Here is a 22,055-nt window from a genome sequence, read left to right as displayed (position 1 = left end):
ATTTTATATGACCAATGGAATTGGCTAGAGCAGAAAATACTTGGTATATGACATTACATTTTAAACATTGAACCCACTTTCTCTCAAGTCAGCCAGTGAAGAAAACTCCCAATTACAGCAGAAGGCACCAGTGGTGCATCTAAAAATTCTGAATGTTCCACTTTCAGAAGGATCACAGCCTGCTTTCAGAAGGGCTTTTAGAAGGAGCACTTTCCATTTTGCACATGAGACCTTTGCTTCCTTGTCTGGATGTTAATGTTAACCTTTCTGTTTCTGTTTAGTAGAAAACACAAGGGTTTTTATTGTTGTTTGTTTGTTTGTTTTTTTACATTGAAGCAGGAATGGAATCCTGGGTCAGAATAGGTTCAGGTTAGTTGGAGAATATATTGAGAACTTGGGAAACAGGCTCATGCCCTTGCCCTATGACTTCCTAACTATGTAACCTGTTTTAAACTTTCTAGAATATAAAATACAAGGTTAATGTGACATCCTATGTGCAGAGTGGTTAGCACAGTTCATGGTATAGTGAGAGCTTAGCAAACATTGGCTTTTATTGCGTTGTGATCATCACCACTGTTGACTTTTGGCATAGGTAAGTTAATTCAAAATATGTTGATGAGGGTGTTGGCATCAAAGATCTGTTCCAAAGCTTTCTGATGGTAAGAGACATGTTCTTAGCCACCTGTCAGTGCTATGATACTGTTGCATTGCAGAGGATAGAAAATAAGAAGAGGCTTATGGGTGGTTAGTGAGATGAGTGTCCCTTGTATCTATGTCAGGAATCTGGGGTTGGAATTAGAAGGGCTGGGCTTCAAAATTAACTGGATTCTACTTCGGAGGTGCTGATTCAGTTAAGTCTAGTGTAAATATTGGAATTCATATATTTTTTAAAAGCTCCCAGGTAATTTTGATGTATAGCTGGGTTTGAGAATTAGTAGATTAGGTGACTATGGTCTGATAGTTCTAGGAAAGAATTCTGTTTATGTGCCACTTAATGGAAGATAGATGATAGCATTGTAATCCATGAGAGTCATAAAAGGGAGATAAATTACTACTAATATATTAAAATGGAGCACTGAATTACATTTAATCAGAGTTTTGGCATTTTGTATTTGATAGCTGGGGTCGTTGCTTTTAATTAGACTATTTGAAATAACAAAGAAATAAAACCAGGAACAATTAAAAAACAATTATAAAACAATTAAAATCAGGAACAATTAAAAAACAGTTATAAATGTGAAATACCCCAAATATAAATACAGAGGATTTTGCACTGAAAACTTAAAACAAGATACATTTTCTCCTGATTTTGAAAACTACTTACTTTTCTTAACTCTTACTGGAAAAGAACACAAACCTACATAAGGCCATCCTTGATATTTGAACATTCCTTAGGTTGTTTACTAGAAACCACTGGGGTAACAGCCAGTGCACTGGATGGAGTCTCAAATATTCCTTTCTGTAAGCTTGAAGTAGTTACTAACTGATCTATAGTATGTGCTTTCTTAACTGTGAAAGTATCATTGACCTTTGTCCATATGTTTGTGTTTGCCTGAGACAAGCACAGCTTACACCTGTTGTTAGGTGTTATTAATAGCACCCTCTTTAACCCTCAGATGTCCTAGTTTGTTTGATAAATTATATGGTCAGCCTGTATGTCTAAAACCTATTCAGAAGATTGCCTGGCTGCATGCCTCTAGTCCTGAGTCTCTCACCAGAACTGTAGCATTTCTTAAACACACTTCAGTAATTTCTTCAATTTTATGTAAATGTCATGTCTCTAACTCCATTGATCTGTGGATAAAAATTGTTTCTTTGTTTCTCTCCTCTGAATAATTAACTTGATTCAGTGCTTTTAGCATTGGATCCTGTAATGCTCATTTCAGTGCAGGAAGAAGACAGAGGAATTGTGGGGAAATGGCTTTGTAAAAGAAAGGAAAGTTTCTTCTCTTTATCTCAGGATATTACTACTTGATTTTTGGAATCCAGACTCCTTTTGATGTTGTTAAGTGTAATGTGAATCTCCAGATAATGAGAAAGATTGCTCCAGGGAGAACAAAATTCAGATGTGTTGCTCTCATAACTATTTTAGAACGAAGGTCAGAATAACTTTCCATCCCTCAAAGCACCTTTTACCCTCTTTTGTTTTAAAAGAAAGATTTCTTTTTATTATTATTTTTATTTGAAAGGCAGAGCTACAGAGAGAAGAGGGGGTAGAGGAGAGAGAGAGAGAAAGAGATAGATATTACTCTGCAGAGGCCTGCCACAGTTGGGTTTATGCCAGACTAAAGCCAGGAGCAGACCTGCTACATGGGTGGCAGGGACACAGGCACTTGGGCCATCCTCTGGTTCTTTTCCCAGGCAACCTGCAGGGAGCTGGATTAGAAGTAGAGTAGCCAGGACTCAAATTGGTGCCTATAAGTGATGTCAGCATTACAGGAAGGGACTTTACCTGCTATACATAATGCTGGCCACGAGAGAGCTCTTTTTCTCCAATTGTTCCCTTTCTGAGTATCTGTAAGAGAGTTTGGTCTGAATCTTCCATGTGGATGGTAAGGATGCAAGTACTGGAGCTTCAGCTGCTGCCTCTGAGGGAGTGCATTAGCAAAAAGGTGGAAACTGGATTGGAGTCAGGACCGCGGTATTGTACAAATGCCATAGGTATTCCAAGTGTTGTCTTAACCAAATGCCTGCCCCTGCCTTAGAACCTTGTGGAACAAGTTAAAGATTAAATACATATGTAATATAAAAATAGTGTTATAATTCCAACAGGATGTATATGGTGAATTTTTCAAGTTTAGGAGGCAAGGTCTTCTTTTTTTAAATTTAATTTTTGACAATCTTTACACAGTTAATTAGGGTAAAAAGGTTCAAGGGCTACAGGAAAGTGGGTAAGACTATTATTTCCATATTGTTTCCGTCATGTATCTGACGTAAAGTGGGATTTTAAGGGAGAAGCCCCACCCAGTTTCCCACCCACTCCAGGTCCCTGATGTGGGGCATGCTCTGAGATACTTGCTTAAGTGGTTTTGATAGTTCACCAGTTATGATTGCTGCCAATCTCGCCACTCCAAGCACGATGAAGTCGCTGAGGAATCCACTGATTGACATAGTCCATCATAGAGTCTCCATTTGCCCAGTATTTTGCTGCCAACATATAGCTGAGGTGGTTGATTGATTTGTTCTTTCTTCTGTCTTGTCTTGGTTAGGGTTCTGAGTCCAACAGTTCGATTGGGGAGATCCCCAAAGAAACTTTGTCTGAGGTGTTCCCAGACCAGGTTCTTGTATGTACTAGCAAGCACAGGTCCTGCCACAGTCTATCGCCCCAATCAGCTGGTGGTTGCAATTGTTGGGTTGGTTCTGTTTTCAGCCCCGACTTCCACTGGAACCAATGGGTGTTGCAGTCCAGCCTGGTTCTGCCCAGCACATACTTGGCCCTCACATAAACCAGTGGGAGCTGCAGCCTAGTCAGAGCGACCCACAATAACCCCCACCAGGCCCGCCCCCTGCCCTGGTTTGCCAGAAAGTGTAGCAGTGCAGACTAGTCCAGTCTGTCCCACATCCCATTCAGCTCTCATACATGTCAGTGGGTATTGACGCTTAATTCCATCTAACCAGCTCAACTATCCAGCCCTCACGGATGTTGTTGAGTGCCTCTCTATCTAGCCACCCCAGCCCCTATCCTGGTTTTCATGCCCTCCAAGGGGGGTGGTAACCCAAGAGGGAGGAGCCCACTATTTCCCTCCCAGGCCACTCCCACTCCCAGATCATGCACTCTCCAGGTGGTTCTGTGGTTAGACTTGGCAGAATTAGCCCCCAGTGCCAACTTCTGCTAGCTGATGCTGTGACTAAGCCCAAACAACCCTCACCCATTCTAATTTTGTTTGCACTAGTAGGAATAATCAGCCCAGCCTGGCTTTTCCCTGATCTAGTCCACCTGAGGCGCACTGGTTTTGTAGCCCTGCTTAGTCTGTTCTGCCCCCATCCCAGCTGACACTCTCCAGTGGAAGTAGCTGTCCAGCAGGGGAGCACCCCCATATTCCCCTTGCTGGATGTGCCCCCTCCCTTCTTGATTCTCATGTGTGCTGATTGGACACTGTGGTCACATCTGGTACAGGTAACCTCACCTTGGCATTCTGTATTGTGGACTGGTTCTTTTTTTTTTTTTTAAGATTTATTATTATTGGAAAGCTGGATATACAGAGAGGAGGAGAGATAGAGAGGAAGATCTTCCATCCAATGTTTCACTCCCCAAGTGAGCCGCAACGGGCCGGTGCATGGCAATCCGATGCCGGGAACCAGGAACCTCTTCTGGGTCTCCCACACGGGTGCAGGGTCCCAAAGCTTTGGGCCGTCCTCAACTGCTTTCCCAGGCCACAAGCAGGGAGCTGGATGGGAAGTGGAGCTGCTGGGATTAGAACCGGCGCCCATATGGGATCCCGGGGCTTTCAAGGCGAGGACTTTAGCTGCTAGGCCACGCCACTGGGCCCCTGTGGACTGGTTCTTGTGACCAAACCTGGCTCGACCCACACTCTGTTCTGGTGCTCGGATTTGGCAGTGGATGATGTGAATTGATGCAGCCTGGTCTGTCCCCGACCCATGCCAAATGTATGCAAGTGGGACACTTTCCATGGCCTGTTCTGGGTTGTTTCCTTTCATGCTGCTTGCGCTTACCTGCAGGGTCTGTGTCCAGCCAGAGGAGTTGCCCAGGCTCCTCCATCAGAACCTCTCCCAATGCCAGATTTTGTGCATACCAGGGGTCCATGGGCCAGCCCTACTCAGTTCATCTCCTGTCCTAGCAGGGACAGTGGCTTTTCCTGACTGGCCTTCAAACCAAACTGGTTCTTGCTGTTGAATGTTTCAGCCCAGCCATGGCTCGTCCATACCCAAGTATAGCTCACACATGTCTCAGTAGGTTTTGAGAAGTTTAGGAGGCAAGATCTTCTGAGGTAAAAAGAACTGTGTGGTCTTAGGGTTAATGTTACCCTGTTGTACCATCCCCCTGAGCGGGTCACCTCCCACAGGAGCAAGGTGAAGTAAGACAAATTAGCTTGCTGTGTTGTCTAGTAAGGCTCTCTGGCAGAAGCTTGGTAACAATGTAATCGCATACTAACTTGAAGATGAGGACTGAAACTTCAAAAACTAGATACAGATAGAGCCTCCATTTTCTCATGGTACTGTTGATCCCTCCCTTTAGCTCTTTGAGATTCCCCTCTTTTTCCTAATTATGCTTTCTTCCCAAGCTCGTTCTCTTCTTCCTTCCATCCTAAAACCTTTGCATTCGGTCATCAACCTGTTCCCCTTCCCCACCTACTCTCCACCCTGCTAAACATTGCTTTACCCCCACTGGTTGTCAGTTGTTTCTGCTTGGAGGTCCTGTCTTCCTCAAGTGTCACAGATGTGCCAGCTTACTTGTCAGAAGCTCCCATGAGAAGCAACTTAGTAAGCTGCCTCCTGGCTCCAGGAAAAGATGTTCACCACAAAGTATCACATTGTAATGTGGAGAAAGACAGAAGAAAACATCACAGTTGATTGCAATACCTGTGTTGCATTCAGGTAGTTTAATGATTGGAAGCAGAAATGAAAACCTGACAGAGCCAGTGTCATGCTAAGCAGCAGCATGGTTGATCAGAACTGTTTTTGTCCTTTGTTTAGTTCATGCATTTATTTAGTCATTCAGTAGCCGCCAGTCTGTCTGTCAGTTTTCAGTAGTGTTTTAGTGGTCTGGGCTTTTACTGATAGAACTGTCTGAGGTTTATGAACCTCCTGTAGGAAAAGGTCACTAATTATGTAACTCCTTTGCATTTCCAAGTACAGTGTACATTGAATGTTTAAAGAAGGCATGTGTGTGTTTTTGCCATGGTATATACATAATGTATTATTTCATAAAGACTAAACATAGTCTTCCCTTTGAGCAAGCTGGGAATGAGATGTAGCAATTTAAATGTCTGATTAGAATTTTTCAAATGGCATCTTGTTAGTAGAAAAGTAGGAACTCAAAGACTCAGCAAGACAGGGGCCATAACCACCTGCTTGTGTTCTGGGGTCTTTAAGATCCTTCCCAAATACAGTAATTGAAGTTAAAACATCATCAGTGCATTTTTCAGCTTTTATAGGCAAACTTACCTAATTGGTACAAATGAGAATGAAGATTTAGCTAAATATGTTAGAAGCTTCAGCAGTAGAATACACAAAAGAAACAGTGTCCTGGGCAAGTGCAGCTCAGCACAGAGACCCCCATCTTCACAGAGACCCCCATCTTCACAGAGACCCCTGTCTTCAGAGACTCTTGTCTTTTTGAGGTGGATTAGATCGGTCCAGACAAGAGCAGCATTGTGAGATCATTGTGATAAGGACCGAACAGTAAGCCTTATCTGTGGACCTCCTAGAAGTTTTGTGTATGTTTTGATGATGTTTACGTAGTTGAAAAGGATGTGTTCCCATGCGGACCACCGATTAGGGTGAAAAGGGTCAAGGAATAGGGGAAAGTGGGTGAGACCATTGTTTCTAATTTTCTGGTTCCTCTATCTTGGGGAAGAGGGGAGAGAAGTGGAAAAGCTGCACGCAGTACCCTAACTGCATCAGTACCTGGGAATGGGGAATAGCCACCTGAGTCATCTCATGATCCCCAATGTGGAGCTTGCTCTGAGTTTTGCTCAAGTAGTTTTGATAGTTCTGAAACGCTGTTGATTTCATTGCTCCAAGGATGAGAAAATCCTTCCAAGGTCCATTGGCTGACATACTCCAACTTTTTAAGAGTCTCCATTCACCCAGATATTTGCTGTCAATGTTTGGCTGAGGTAGTTGTCCAGTTTGTTCTGCCCTCCATCCTCTGCTATGGTGCTAGATGTCGTCTGCAGACCTCAGTGGACTGCTGTATCTTACATGTGCATTTGGGCATGCCATTCACTGCTCAGTCTTAGTTACAGAGAAGACCCAATTCTGATACATGCACTCCGTGGTCAGTCCACATATCCTGTGGTTTTTTCCCCCATGGGTGGAGTTCTGAATCCAGTGATTCTGTTTGGATGGGGGGGATTGTCCCCAAAGACACCTTCTCTGAGATGATTCCAGAATTGACTCTTTTTTTTTTTTTAAAGATTTATTCATTTTATTACAGCCAGATATACACAGAGGAGGAGAGACAGAGAGGAAGATCTTCCGTCTGATGATTCACTCCCCAAGTGAGCCGCAACGGGATGATGCGCGCCGATCTGAAGCTCGGAACCTGGAACCTCTTCCGGGTCTCCCACGCGGGTGCAGTGTCCCAATGCATTGGGCCGTCCTCAACTGCTTTCCCAGGCCACAAGCAGGGAGCTGGATGGGAAGTGGAGCTGCCGGAATTAGAACCGGCGCCCATATGGGATCCCGGGGCTTTCAAGGCGAGGACTTTAGCTGCTAGGCCATGCCGCCGGGCCCCAGAATTGACTCTTCTGTGTGCTTGCCATTATAGGACCTGGCTCTGTCTGTCACCCACATCGGCCTACGCACACAGGGGTGGTTGCAGTTACTGGGTCAGTTCTGTCTGCATCCCCATCTCTTCTGCACGCCAATGAATGCTGCAGCCCAGCTCAACCTTTTTCATCACAGACATGGCTCTCACGTACACTAATGAGAGCTGCAGCCTAGTTGGAGCTCTTCCTAATTACTCCCACCAAGCCTGGTTCCTGTGCATGCCTGTATGTGCAACAGACTGGTTCAGTAAGTCTCACATCCCATTCAGCTCTCATACATATCCATGGGCATTGGAGCCTAGCTCAAGCCAACCAACCCCATTATGCAGCCTACACTCAGGCCAGTGGATGCCACCCCCAGGCCTACCTTCAGCTCTGGTTCTCATACTCACCAGTGGGAGTTGCAACCCATCAGGGAGGTGCCCATAGTTGTCCTACTGAGCTTCCTAGAGGTTTTGTAGTGAAGAATTTGATTAAGACTTGCGATGTGTGTGTTGTTGCTTTACCCTGAGCAGCACTGACTTGTTCTCCCTTTCTGCTTCCCAGTGGTGTTTGGACATAAATGAACTCTTCAGAAGTATGTGGAATGTTTGAATTATGGCAACAATAGCCTATTTTATTCGTCATTGTTCTCTTCATTTACCAGTTCATTTTTCAACCGGTGGTTTACTGCTAAACACTTTACAGCATGTTTCAAGTTCCAGACTGGAAAATTCTGACTTATAAGGATTTAGGCTTAATGGGATTAGTAATGAAAGGCTGTGATTACGTTTTCATCAACAGCATTAGTTTTTGATACAAGCTGAGTCTTCCTAGCTTTTTTGCAGTCCTTATTTCCTGGTAGTAAAGGAGTGTGTGTGCCTCCTAGCGGTGTGAGTCTTTGCTTCTGGAGGTAATGTGGGTACTCTCTCGAGTTCATTTCTCTCAGATTGGAAGATCGCAGTGTGTCTGAGTGCGATCATAATAGTCTCTTTTTTATTCCTAATAACCAGAGCCCCCCCCCTCCCCCGGATCCCTATATTCTTTTAAAGTTGAAGAGGCAGTGTGGACCAGTGAAAACAGCCCTTGCCAAGGTGTCTGAAGATCTCAGATCAGGAGCTGGTGTGGCGCTTTCTTACTCTGTGATTCATATCCCGTGTCTGAGTCAGGCTTTGCATATTCATTTGCCATTTATTGACTGTTGTGTGTCATATTCTGCAGATACAATGGAGAATAAATCTACTGTCATAGTCCCTGCTTTCTTAGTGCTTATGTGACATCAATGATGATGACTGAGAAGGGTGTCATGCTACTGGAGGTGGAGGAAAATTTTGGGATATGGGCATGCTTTGATGCTCAGAGTTAATAGGATTGGTGATGGTTTGGATCTGAAATATATCAAGACTGCCTTCTGGGTTTTACTCAAACAACATGATGAATGCTGAAGGTAAGATGTGTGTGGAGATATTGCTTTTCCATGTAAGTGACGCTTTAGATGCTGCTAAGCTTCCAAGTAGAGATGATTAAGAAGTAGTTGGATAATTTTTAAAAGGAGCTTATTTTTATTGGCAATACAGATTTACAGAGAGGAGAGTTAGAAAAACGTCTCATCTTTTGGTTCACTTCCCAAATGGTGCAGTGGCCAGAGCTGAACCAATCCTAAGCCAGGAACCCCCTCAGTGTCTCTCAGGTAGGTGCAAGATTCCAAGGCTCTGGACAATCCTCTGCTGCTTTATTAGGCCACAAACAGGGAGCTGGACAGGGAGCTGAACAACTGGGACACGAACCGGCAGCCGTATAGGATGCTGGCACTTGCAGGCAGAGGTTTAGCCAATTAAACCATTAGACTGGTCCAGTAGTTGGGCATTTGAGACTGGAGTTAGAAATTCTCAACATGGTTTTTAAACCATGCGATTGGTGTGATTGCTTTGGCGTCTGAGTCCTTGAGCCAGCAATATTTGGTTATGAGGAATAAGAAGGAGACTCAGCCTGTGAGAATGGGATGTTGGAACTTGACCTGTGCATTTCATGTTGTTCAAAGGCTTGTGTAAGAACACACATGAGCACACATTGGATATTATTTAGTGCTTAATTGTATGAATGAGTGGAAGCATACGGAGGATTATTTTTTTTTTCAGAAAGGAAGTCATTTATTGTTGTCTATGTTAGATAACTAAAGGGAGTAATTTTGTTTTTATTTTTTTAACCAGGAACTTCTTTTTTTATCGTATTTTTGACAATCTTTACATAGTTAATTTTGGTAAAAAGGTTCAAGGGCTATAGGCAAGTGGATAAGACTATTATTTCCATATTGTTTCCTTCATGTATCTGACGTAAAGGGGGATATTGAGGGAGAAGCCCCACCCAGTTTCCCACCCACCCCCAAGTCCCGGATGTGGAGCATGCTCTGAGATACTTGCTTAAGTGGTTTTGATAGTTCACCAGTTATGAATTGCTGCCAATCTCGCCGCTCCAAGCACGATGAGGTTGTTGAAGAATCCACTGATTGACATAGTCCATCATAGAATCTCACAGAGGATTATTTAGAGTGGTAATCTTTCCGCTTGATATTTCTTCTGTGAAATTGCTTTATGGGACTGGTTGAGATGTGTGCCAATCTGTATGTAGTTGAGGTTTCCAGTGTGTAAGCTGTGCTTTTCTGGGGGGAATATTTGGGAAATTTTGTATGTGGCCTACCACATATGTTGTGCTTCCAGTGTGATTAATTGTGTGTTTTAGTCCAAATAAATATGAAGTAGAAGGATCCATGCACGTTATTCCTGTTAATGGAGTTATACCCAAAGGGGTTAACCCTGATATTTGAAATCTATAGGGATAGATATTCATACTTTCTTAAAAGCACATATGTGTTCGATTTTAATTGGATACAGTTGACATGGCTTGTTTTTGTGAACAGATGTCTGCTTGAGTTACCATATCTTGCTGCGCTATTTAAACATGCTTTCTTGCTCTCTGCCCGTTCCATTCTCTATCATCACCCTGCGCTGGGATTGGGGGTGAGGGGCGGTTTCCTGAAAAGTAGGCTCTGTTCTGGTAAGACTCTGTGGCTAGCTGCCAGTGTGTCATATAACAAAACCAGTCACATGGTAGAAAGAAAACTTGCAGTGAGATTGAGGGTGAAAGCAGAAAAATTAAGTGGGTCAAAGGGGGAAAATTTAAAAAGGCCACAGCCAGTAAAGGCAGAGGATCATTTGGAAGGAAGTTGGGGAGAGGGCCTCCTTAGATGATATTACACATTCTCTCTCTCTCTTCGTCTCTCTCTCGTACTCTCTCTGTTATTTAATTTATGCCCACCTGCTGATATCAAAATGGCAAGGATTTCTCTTATGCATTTGGATTATTGAGTATTTAGTAAATATAACTTTTCCTCAGTTTACTTTCCAGAGCACCTGTTTCGAGCTAACATGGCAAAAATACCCATTGCTGTTCCTCCATGGGAACATTTGAGTTTGATCTATTATACTTTATGAAATCCTAGATTTTATTCCAAGCTTGTGTTTATACAGTATGTGTGTGTGTGAGAGAGAGAGAGAAAGAGAGAGAAAATGAATATGAATATAAGTGAATGAATATGATTTTGGGAGAGTGTGATATATTAAGTCATGATCTAGGAAAGAAAGCCTTCTGAGATTGATACTATTAGATAAATCTCCAAAATTTGAGAAATCATAGACAGCATAGAGATCATCTTATTTAGACTTTAGCTGTAGTATCTCATTTAAAAAGTCCCTTGGGACAGGTGTTTGGCCTGGCAATTAAGACAATGTCTGAAAACAACAAGTTCCATATTGAAGTACTGGGTTTAATACCACCTCTGGTTTGTGGCTCCAGCTTGCCACAAATGCAAATCCTGGGACAGAGTAGTAATGGCTAATTGGGTTCCTCTGCCAGCATGGGAGATGAGCATTGAGTTCTCAGTTCTCAGTTTGACCGTGACCCAGCCTTATACTTTGTGGGCATTTGGGGAATGAATCAGTAGATATGAGTACTTGTTCTGCTCAGATCTCCCCGCCTCTCTAATCAGTAAAAAAGAAATCCCTTGAGCAATTCTGCAGAAATTGGGAACTCACTACACTTATTAATATGTTAATATTAAAATGTATTTATTTTTCTCTAATTTCTATCCCTGTGAACACCCATTTTTCTTTTTCTGCCTTTTTAAAGGGATATGCATATGCGCATTAGTGCACATAAGCACAGGGTTCCAAAAAACCTGGTTTGGGGATGTTAATTTAGTCCAATTCCGAAGTACAAATTGAACTTGACACTTCTTTTGGTAATGTCCTCCTTTGTTTTATTTATTTATTTATTTATTTATTTATTTATTTATTATTTTTAATTCATTAATTACATTGTATTATGTGACACAGTTTCATAGGTACTGGGATTCTCCCCACCCCTCCCCAAACCCTCCCACCATGGTGGATTCCTCCACCTTGTTGCATAACCACAGTTCAACTTCAGTTGAGATTCCCCCATTGCAAGCATATACCAAACATATGAATGGATTGAATAAGCCATTCTAGGCTGTGACATTTTTTATTCTGATTTATTAATTTAAAAAGCATGTGTCTGTTGTAAAAAACCTTGTCTTGTTTTTTTTCGACTGTGGCACCTGGGCAATTGCGTGGCCCACCATAGTGTTTCAGCGCATCTTATTGAACAAATAATGCCTCATAGATTGGGAACACTGGGCTCGGTGCTGTGGCTCAGTGGCTAAATGCTCACCTTCAAGTGCTTGGATCTCATATGGGCACTGGTTTGTGTCCCAGCTGCTTTGCTTTCCATCCAAGTCCTTTCTTATGTCCTGGGAAGGCGGTCGAGGATGGCCCAAAGTTTTGGAACCCTGCCACCTGTGTGTGAGACCAGGAGATGCTCCTAGCTCCTGACTCTAGGCTCCTGGCTCTGGATCCACTGAGCTCTGGCTGTTGCAGCCACTTGGAGTGTGACTCAGCTTGTAGAGGATCTTTCTCTCTGTCTCCTTCTCTCTGTAAATCTGATCTGCCTTTTTTTTAAAAAATTTATTTTTATTACAAAGTCAGATATATAGAGAGAAGAGACACAAAGGAATATCTTCCGTCCAATGATTCACTCCCCAAGTGACCAAAACGGCCGGTGCTGCACCGATCCGAAGCTGGGAACCAGGAACCTCTTCCAGGTCTCCCACACGGGTGCAGGGTCCCAAAGCTTTGGGCCGTCCTCAACTGCTTTCCCAGGCCACAAGCAGGGGGCTGGATGGGAAGTGGAGCTGCAGGGATTAGAACCGGCGCCCATATGGGATCCCGGGGCGTTCAAGGCGAGAACTTTAGCCGCTAGACCACGCCGCTGGGCCCTGATCTGCCTTTCTAATAAAAACAAAATAAATCTTTTTTAAAAATTGGCAGCACTGTGACATCTATGCCTAAGTCTGTACAGAAGAAGTCTTGGTTTTGCCTTCAAGGAACTTGTGTTCAAGTCAGTGACTTTACCTGTTGCATCAGATGTGCTATAGAGAAATCCCAGATTAGATTTTGATTGATAATCAGTAGGATGTATTGGATGTGATATCTGACCCCAAGTTAAATTTGTAGATTTGAACACAAGGCATAGCAGGAGATACACTTTAGATTTACAATCACAACAACCACAAAAAAGTCTTTTTATCTCTGGCCAAGATTTTATGTTATCAACACAAGGTAAAACTGTTCCCATTTTACAGATAAAGGAACAGAGGCTCAGAGATTTAGAGACCTGTCTGAGTTGACAAGCCCCTTGAGCAAAAAAGCCAGAATTAGGACCTAGAATATGAATCTAAATCTTGAAGGCAGGTAAAGATGCTTTCAATAACAGCAACTCACATGGGCACCAGTTTGCATCCTGGCGGCTGCACTTCCGATTCAGCTCCCTGAGAATGCACCTGGCAAATGAAATAGAGGAGAGCTGAGTTTGGTCCCTGCCACCCAGTGGGAGACCCAAATGAGCAATTTCCTAGACCATAAATATGTGGAGAAATTGGACTCCTGTTCCTTGCTGGTGTTGCTGGTGGATATGGGCACACCTTTATGGAATTACATAATTGAAGATAAGAGAGTTTTTTTTTTTTTTTTTTTTACTAATAAATAGTTGGCACTCGGAGAAGTTTTCAGTGTCACAAGCAGTAGCTTAACCAACTGCACCACAGTCCTGTCCAGAGAATACTTTTAAAACTGTCAGTAAGATTTGATTCACAACTTATCATCGATTCTTCTGTAACAAAACCCAACATCTGAGCCATCCCTATCATGAACTTTGAATTGACCTGACGTGCCATGTTAAACTTCATCATTCCAGGGCTAGGTAACTGTAGGCACTTTGGAAGATCTCAGGGCATGATGTTCCGTTAGGAAGAAGAGAAAGTTCAGACCCGGAGGCGCAGTGGCCTAGCAGCTAAAGCCTTCGCCTTGAACGCACTGGTATCCTATATGGGCACTGGTTCTAATCCCGGCAGCTCCATGTCTCCTCTAGCTCCCTGCTTGTGGCCTGAGAAATTAGTCGAGGACGGCCCAAATCCTTGGAACCCTGCACCCACGTAGGAGACCTGGAGGAGGTTTCTGGCTCCTGGCTTCTGATCGGCGCAGCACCGGCTGTTGCGGTCAATTGGGGAGTGAATCATTGGACAGAAGATCTTCGTTTTTGTCTCTCCTCCTTTATATATATCTGACTTTCCAAAAAAAAAATAAATAGATCTTAAAAAAAAAAAAAAGAGAGAAAGTTCATGGAGGGGCTAGCATTGTGGCATAGCCCATAAATTTGCTACCTGCAACTATGTAGGTGCTAGTTTTTATTCCAGCAGTTTCACTTTCAATCCAGTTCCCTAATAATGGCCTAGGAAACTAGCAGAAGATGATCCAAGAGTTTGGGGGCCCTGTCACTCTTGTGGGAGACAGAGAATGAAGCTCTTGGTTCCTGTCTTCAGCCTGGCCCAGCCCTGGCTAATGTGGCCATTTAGGGAGAAAACCAGTGCAGGGCAGATATATCTCTCTCTCCCTTCCTCCCCCCTCCCTCCCCTGGCCTTCCTCCCTCCCTCCCTTCCTCCTCACTTCTCTGTAATTGACATTCGAGATAAACAAATGTGTGTGTTTTTTTTTTAAAGCTGAACATGTGAACATGGGCTTCTTTATAAGTAGTGTGATGGTGGAGGATATAAAAACAGGCAGTACTGGAAACAATGATTCAAAGGTTCATCTGGGAACACAAAAAACCTCGAATAGCTAGAACCATTCTCAAGAACAGGATGTTAGCAGGGGAAATCACAGTTCCTGACCTCTGGACATACTATAGGGCAGTGGTTATCAAAACAGCCTGGTACTGGCAAAAAGATAGAGAAGACGATCAATGGAGCAGAATAGAAACACCAGATGGGAACCCACACAAATACAGCCAAATAATCTTTGACAAAAAGACAAACGACAATCCAGGCAAATGGGAAGGTCTGTTCAATAAATGCTGTTGGGGGGCTTGGCGGCGTGGCCTAGTGGCTAAGGTTCTCGCCTTGATCCCATATGGCCGCTGGTTCTAGTCCCGGCAGCTCCACTTCCTCTCTGTCTCTCCTCCTCTCAGTATATCTGACTTTGTAATGGAAATAAAATAAATCTTTAAAAAAAAAAATGCTGTTGGGACAACTGGTTAATAGCCTGCAGAAACAAGAAGATAGACCCAATCTCTCACCATACACTAAGATCAGATCTAAATGGATAAAGATCTAAACCTACATCCAGAAACCTTCAAACTTCTGGAAGAAAATGTTGGAAATACTCTTCAAGATCTAGGAGTAGGTCCCGACTTCCTAAAAAGGACACCAAAAGCAATAGCAATCAAGACCAGAATAAACAAATGGGACCTCATCAAACTAAGAAGCTTCTGCAGAGCAAGGGAAACAATCAACAAAGTAAAAAAGCAACCCCACAGAATGGGAGATCTTCGTGCACTACATAGGTGACAGAGGGCTAATCTCCAGAATATACGAAGAACTACAAAACAACCAAAATGCCCAAACAAGCCACTCAAGAAATGGGCACGGGAAATGGGCAGACATTTCACAAAAGAACAATCCCAAATGGCAAATAAACATATGAAAAAATGCTCAAGTTCCCTGGCAATAAGGGAAATCCAAATCAAAACATCAGTGAGGTACCACCTGACGCCAGTAAGAGTGGCCCACATGAAAAAAAGCACCAACAACACTTGTTGGCGAGGTTGCGGAGAAAAGGGAACCCTACTCCACTGTTGGTGGGGCTGCAGGTTGGTACAGCCTCTATGGAAATCAGTATGGAGAACATTCAAACAACTCAAATTCAACATACTGTATGATCCAGCAATAGCACACCTAGGAATATATCCAAAACACCTGTTTTATGAGAAACCAACATGCACTCCTATGTTCATAGCAACACAATCAGTAATTGCAAAAACATGGACGCAACCAAAATGCCCACCAGCAGAGGAATGGATAAGAAAGCTGTGGTTCATCTACTCCATGGAATACTACTCAGCTATTAAAAAAAACAAAATGCAGTTTTTGTGGCCAAATGGGTCAAACTGGAAACCATAATGCTAAGGGAAATGAGCCAATCCCAAAAGGTTAGATACCACATGTTTGCCTTAATTTAAGATGATAATATGTTATGTAAAACATGTTATTTTATGTATGTTATGTTATACGTTGTGTATAAACTAAAATTGAAATGTCAATGAGGTGACCACAGAATGTGGTTAAGAAATCGCATTTGTTTTCAACATATTGGTTACTCAATACTATTTTTTTTTTTAAAGATTTATTCATTTTATTACAGCCAGATATACACAGAGGAGGAGAGATAGAGAGGAAGATCTTCCGTCCGATGATTCACTCCCCAAGCGAGCCGCAACGGGCCGATGTGCGCCGATCCGAAGCTCGGAACCTGGAACCTCTTCCGGGTCTCCCACGCGGGTGCAGTGTCCCAATGCATTGGGCCGTCCTCGACTGCTTTCCCAGGCCACAAGCAGGGAGCTGGATGGGAAGTGGAGCTGCCGGGATTAGAACCGGCGCCCATATGGGATCCCGGCGCTTTCAAGGCGAGGACTTTAGCCACTAGGCCACGTCGCCAGGGGTTACTCAGTACTATATCAATTAATTCCACAAAGAAGTTAATTATTGCGGAGGGTATGTTGGAGCTTTTAAATGATCAGGATGATACTCGGCTGGTTCTGCCCTCGGACCAGACAGGGTCTCCGCAGGAAGCTGAGGAACTTGACTGGACCATAAGATGTTGGACTCTATGTTTAGTTTATGCTTTCAAAGAGGGAATCTCAACTGAACTTGATCTGCGGTTATGCAACAAGGTGGAGTAATCCACCATGGTGGGAGGGTGCGGGGAGGGGTGGGGAGAATCCCAGTACCTATGAAACTATATCACATAATACAATGTAATCAATGAATAAAAAAATAAAAATAAAAAAACAAGCAGTAGTTGCTCACAATTCAATGAGGCATGTTAACTACACACTGAATATTAGAGAGCAGTTTCTTCAGTTGAAACTGGTATATGCCACCTGCAGGGATTAGGCAAGTACTTCTGGAGAAAAGTAGATAGTTTAAGGGATGGCATGTAGAAAAGGAGGGGTTTATGAATTGTCTTTGTGCCTTTCACAGGTGTTTATCTCATACTTGCTGTGCCCCCATGCACTGGTGTTTGGTACCTGTGTCCGTAGATAATTGCCAAAGCCCCTGCCCTCAGTGGTCTCAGGCTGCAGAGGGGAAAAACAGTTCTGCAGGTGCTGCTGTAAGGGAAAGCATAGGATGCCTTGGATACCTTTCTCGGTCGGTGGAGCGGAACGAGTCGGGAAGGTTTGATGGAAGAGATGCTCCTGAGCTGAAGCTGAAGGAGCCATGGGGGACAGCCAAAGGCTTGGAGGACAAAGTTGCATACATTTGGAATCCAGAGTACAAAAGGTGATGAGCTATGAGAGATTGACTACAAGTAGTCTTAGGAGCCAACTTCCCTAAGAAAGTAGGAAATATAGGAGCTTAACAGTTGGTATACCATTTTTTAGATACACATTTACAAAAAATATGACTGGCCTTGTTGAGCAGGCTGTGTGAAAGTAAATAAGAGGGCAGGAATTTCCTGGACATTGTTACATTTAATTGGAAGCAAGTGGATGGAGATGAAGGCGTTGTAATGATTTGGAGCTTGCTTCCCAGTTGGATGTACCAGCATCTGTATGACGCGAAGACCTCTGTACATTGCATCATCATCTCTTCACTCCATTCTCACCTCAGTCAGCCTCTGAAATGTTGTCCTGCTGCTTTTCATGAAATAGATGTTTTGTTTATGGGTCTCTAAAAGTACTTTATGATTTTCTGCCTTCTGCCTTTAACCACACTTTGATGTTCACCTGCATTGTGTCTCACTTCTCTGCCTGTCAGGATTTCTGTGACTTTGGCATCCATTGAAGTCAGTCTGTGCAAGAACAATCATGTTCTTCTCTGAAGCCACAGCATTTTAATATTTCTATTCATGTAGTTAATTGGAAAAAATACTTCTTTTGTCACATCTCTTAAGTGCTTTGTGTTGCTATAACAAATGTTTCAGCAGATAGAGTGGTCTTTCTGTATGCTGACTTCAACAGTGGATGTGGACCCAACTATCCTGAACTCCCTGCTACCTCTAATTCCCTGTGTGATTAGAGGAAAAGAGTAGTGGATCTGTTTGTTGTAGAACATTTGGAAAATATGAAAATGTGTGCAAAGTGAAGTAGCCATTGGTATCACAAACACTTCTCTTTAGAATTACCTGTATGTGTCTACGCACCATAGGTAGGGTTGTCACGTAGATGCTATTTTGTGAACTGTTTTTTTTAATTTTTATTTCAGCACTATGTTGGATGGTTCACTGAGTCAAAGCATATGAAAATTGACATGGAGAGCCAAATTGTTCTCAAGGAAAATTATATCAGAAACTTTGAAGGAACCAAGAGAACCTTTTTACATTTTAAATATCTTTTTATAGTGTTGAACATACATACTATATACTTTGTGAATTATTGATATAACTTTTTTGATAGTTTGAAGGTGGCACTGATTTACACGCCAGCTTAATCCAGACCTGTTAATCACATTTAGAAACAACTGCAACACTGACTTTACTGACTAAACAGGAAAATAAATGGCAGTCGATCTGCTTTTGTGGCCAGTTAGTGAGTGAACCAAATCTCTGTCCCTCACCATCTCCATCTCCCTCTGTGACTCTGCCTTTCTGATACATTTTTAAAGAGAAAATGCAATTTTATTATTTTAATTTAGTGGGATTCTACCCTTTCATCGTAACCATTTGTTCTCTTTATTCATTCTTATTTTTATTTCTTTTTTTTTCCTTTTCCATTTTTTTAAATTTTATTTTTGACAATCTTTACACAGTTAATTAGGGTAAAAAGGTTCAAGGGCTACAGGAAAGTGGGTAAGACTATTATTTTCACATTGTTTCCTTCATGTATCTGAGGTAAAGGGGGATTTTTAAGGGAGAAGCCCCACCTAGTCTCCCACCCACTCGAGGTCCCAGATGTGGGGCATGCTCTGAGATTCTTGTTCAAGTGGTTTTGATAGTTCACCAGTTATGAATTGCTGGCAGTCTCGCCATTCCAAGCACGATGAGGTCGTTGGAGAATCCACTGATTAACATAGTCCATCATAAAATCTCCATTTGCCCCGTTTTTCACTACCAACATATAGCTGAGGTGGTTGATTGACTTGTTCTGTCCTCTGTCTTTTCATGGTTAGAGTTCTGAGTCTGACATTTCAATTGGGGAGATCCCCAAAGAGACTTTGTGTGAGGTGTTCCCAGACCAGATTGTTTTATGTACTAGCAAGTACAGGTCCCGCCACAGTCCATCGCCCTAATCAGCTGGTGGTTGCAATTGTTGGGTTGGTTCTATTTCCAGCGCTGTTTTCCACACAAACCAATGGGTGTTGCAGTCCAGCCTGGTTTTGCCCAGCACACACTTGGCCCTCACATAAACCAGTGGGAGCTGCAGCCTAGTCAGAGCGACCCACAATAACCCCCACCAGGCCCGTCCCCTGCCCTGGTTTGCCAGAAAGTGTAGCAGACTAGTCTAGTCTGTCCCACATTCCATTTGGCTCTTGTACAAGTCAGTGGGTATTGAAGCTTAGTTCCATCTAACCAGCTCAACTATCCAGCTCTCACGGATGTTATTGAGTGCCTCTCTGTCTAGCCACCCCAGCCCCTGTCCTAGTTTTCATGCCCTCCAGTGGGGGTGGTAACCCAAGAGGGAGGAGCCCACTATTTCCTTCCCAGGCCACTCCCACTCCCAGATCATGCACTCTCCAGGTGGTTCTGTGGTTAGACTTGACAGAATTAGCCCCCAGTGCCAACTTCTGCTAGCTGATGCTGTGGCTAAGCCCAAACAACCCTCACCCATTCTAATTTTGTTTGCACCAGTAGGAATAATCAGCCCAGCCTGGCTTTTCCCTGATCTAGTCCACCTGAGGCGCACTGGTTTTGTAGCCCTGCTTAGTCTGTTCTGCCCCCATCCCAGCTGACACTCTCCAGTGGGAGTAGCTGTCCACTAGGGGATCACCCCCATATTCCAATTGCTGGCTCTGTCCCCTCACTTCTTGATTCTCATGTGTGCTGGTTGGGCACTGTGGTCACATCTGGTACAGGTAACCTCACCTTGGCATTCTGTATTGTGGACTGGTTTTTTTGCGACCAAACCTGGCTCGACCCACACTCTGTTCTGGTGCTCGGATTTGGCAGTGGATGATGTGAACTGATGCAGCCTGGTCTGCCCCCGACCCATGCCAGATGTATGCCAGTGGGATACTTCCCATGGCCTGTTCTGGGTTGTTTCCTTTCATGCTGCTTGCGCTTACCTGCAGGTTCTGTGTCCTGCCAGAGGAGCTGCCTAAGCTCCTCCATCAGAAACTCTCCCAATGCCAGATTTTGTGCATACCAGGGGTCCATGGGCCAGCCCTACTCAGTTCACCTGCTGTCCTAGCAGGAACAGTGGCTTCCTGACTGACCTTCAACCCAATCTGGTTCTTACTGTTGTATGTTTCAGCTCAGTCAAGGCTCATCCATACCCACATACAGCTCACAAATGGCTCAGTAGGAGCTGAGACCTAGCCTAGTCAGTCCCACATCTACCCTGGTCCTCCAGAGCACCAGATGGTGTTGGTGTCTAGCCTGGCTTGGTGCATCCAGTCCCAGTCCACACTTGTACTAAGTGAGACTACAACCGTATCCTGATCAGAATGCAGCCTCTATTCCACCCCCGTGCTCCTTGGTGGGAACCTCAACCCAGCTAGGGTATCCTGTTAGCTCCCCAACCGGGCCTGTTCCCAACCGTAGATCACGCGCATGCCAGTGGCTGCTCTGACTCAGCTTGATTCAGCCCCTCACCTGTCCCAGCCCTTGCCTTACATTCTGTGGCTTAGCGTCCCTGGTTCACGCAGACCATCAGGTGCAAGAGCCCAGGTCGCCATGACCTGTGCTCCATCCTGATTTCTAATTTTGTTTGTAGGCTAAGGTTTGCTCAGTCCTTCCTGGTCCACCCCGTCCCATTACCAATCCACACATTAGCCAGCTGTTGGAGCTACTTTGCCCAGCTTGTCTGACCCCCAGGTCTGGACCATGTGTTCACCAGCAGGAGCTATGACCCGCCAGGGGAGTTTCCTAAGTTCCTCCACTTGATCCCCTCCCAGACTCAGTTCTCATACATGCCCTTGTGTTTTAGGCCAGTGCCTGTCTGGCTTTGCATTTGGCCTTGTATGAGCTGGTGAACCTTGCAGCCCAGCCCACCCCACACCCTATTCAGGATGCACATTTGGGTGCTGTCGCCTTGACCAATGCAGACTGTTTTGGGTTCTTTTACCTGTGAGTGATGGCAGGCTCCTTGATCACACCTAGTTTAGTCCATCACCCCTTCAACTCTTGAGCTAACCAGTGGGGCTAGTATTTCCACAGGGTTTGACCCACACATCCCCCACAGAATCTACCCCCCTAGATATGGTTTTCTTTTTTTTTTTTTTTTTAAGATTTATTCATTTTATTACAGTCAGATATACACAGAGGAGGAGAGTCAGAGAGGAAGATCTTCCGTCCGATGAGTCACTCCCCAAGTGAGCCGCAACGGGACGATGTGCGCCGATCCGAAGCCAGGAACCTGGAACCTCTTCCGGGTCTCCCATGCGGGTGCAGTATCCCAATGCATTGGGCCATCCTCAACTGCTTTGCCAGGCCACAAGCAGGGAGCTGGATGGGAAGTGGAGCTGCCGGAATTAGAACCGGCGCCCATATCGGATCCCGGGGCATTCAAGGTGAGGACTTTAGCCGCTAGGCCATGCCACCGGGCCCCTAGATATGGTTTTCTCGTGTGCTACTTAATGTCATGGCCTGCCTAATATGACCCGTTTCCTGATCCATGAAAATGTCAGGTAATAGGATATGATCCTGCTAGACAAGCCCCGGACCTTAGCTTTTGCATGGACTGGTGTTCAGTGATTACAAGTACTACACAGTATTTAAAGGAGTTTGGTATATCAGCCTTATCCATAAAGATCATCTGGTCCCTCTCCTCCAACCT

The 22,055-nt window shown here is 44.0% G+C and overlaps 1 protein-coding gene across 1 annotated transcript in view; it reads left to right on the top strand.

Moving 5' to 3' along the window:
* JAK1 (Janus kinase 1) overlaps nucleotides 1-22,055 on the top strand; it is a 155,829-nt gene that overhangs the window by 71,540 nt on the left and 62,234 nt on the right. Inside the window, exon 2 of the mRNA XM_058657563.1 lies at nucleotides 8,486-8,575. The gene's annotated coding sequence lies outside the window, so the exon portion shown is untranslated. The remainder of the gene's footprint in view (nucleotides 1-8,485; nucleotides 8,576-22,055) is intronic.

The sequence above is a fragment of the Ochotona princeps genome, chromosome 2, assembly GCF_030435755.1.
Source record: "Ochotona princeps isolate mOchPri1 chromosome 2, mOchPri1.hap1, whole genome shotgun sequence".
NCBI classification, from domain to species: domain Eukaryota; kingdom Metazoa; phylum Chordata; class Mammalia; order Lagomorpha; family Ochotonidae; genus Ochotona; species Ochotona princeps.
Note: the sequence above shows the minus strand (reverse complement) of the source record. Positions and strands in the feature narration are given on the sequence as shown.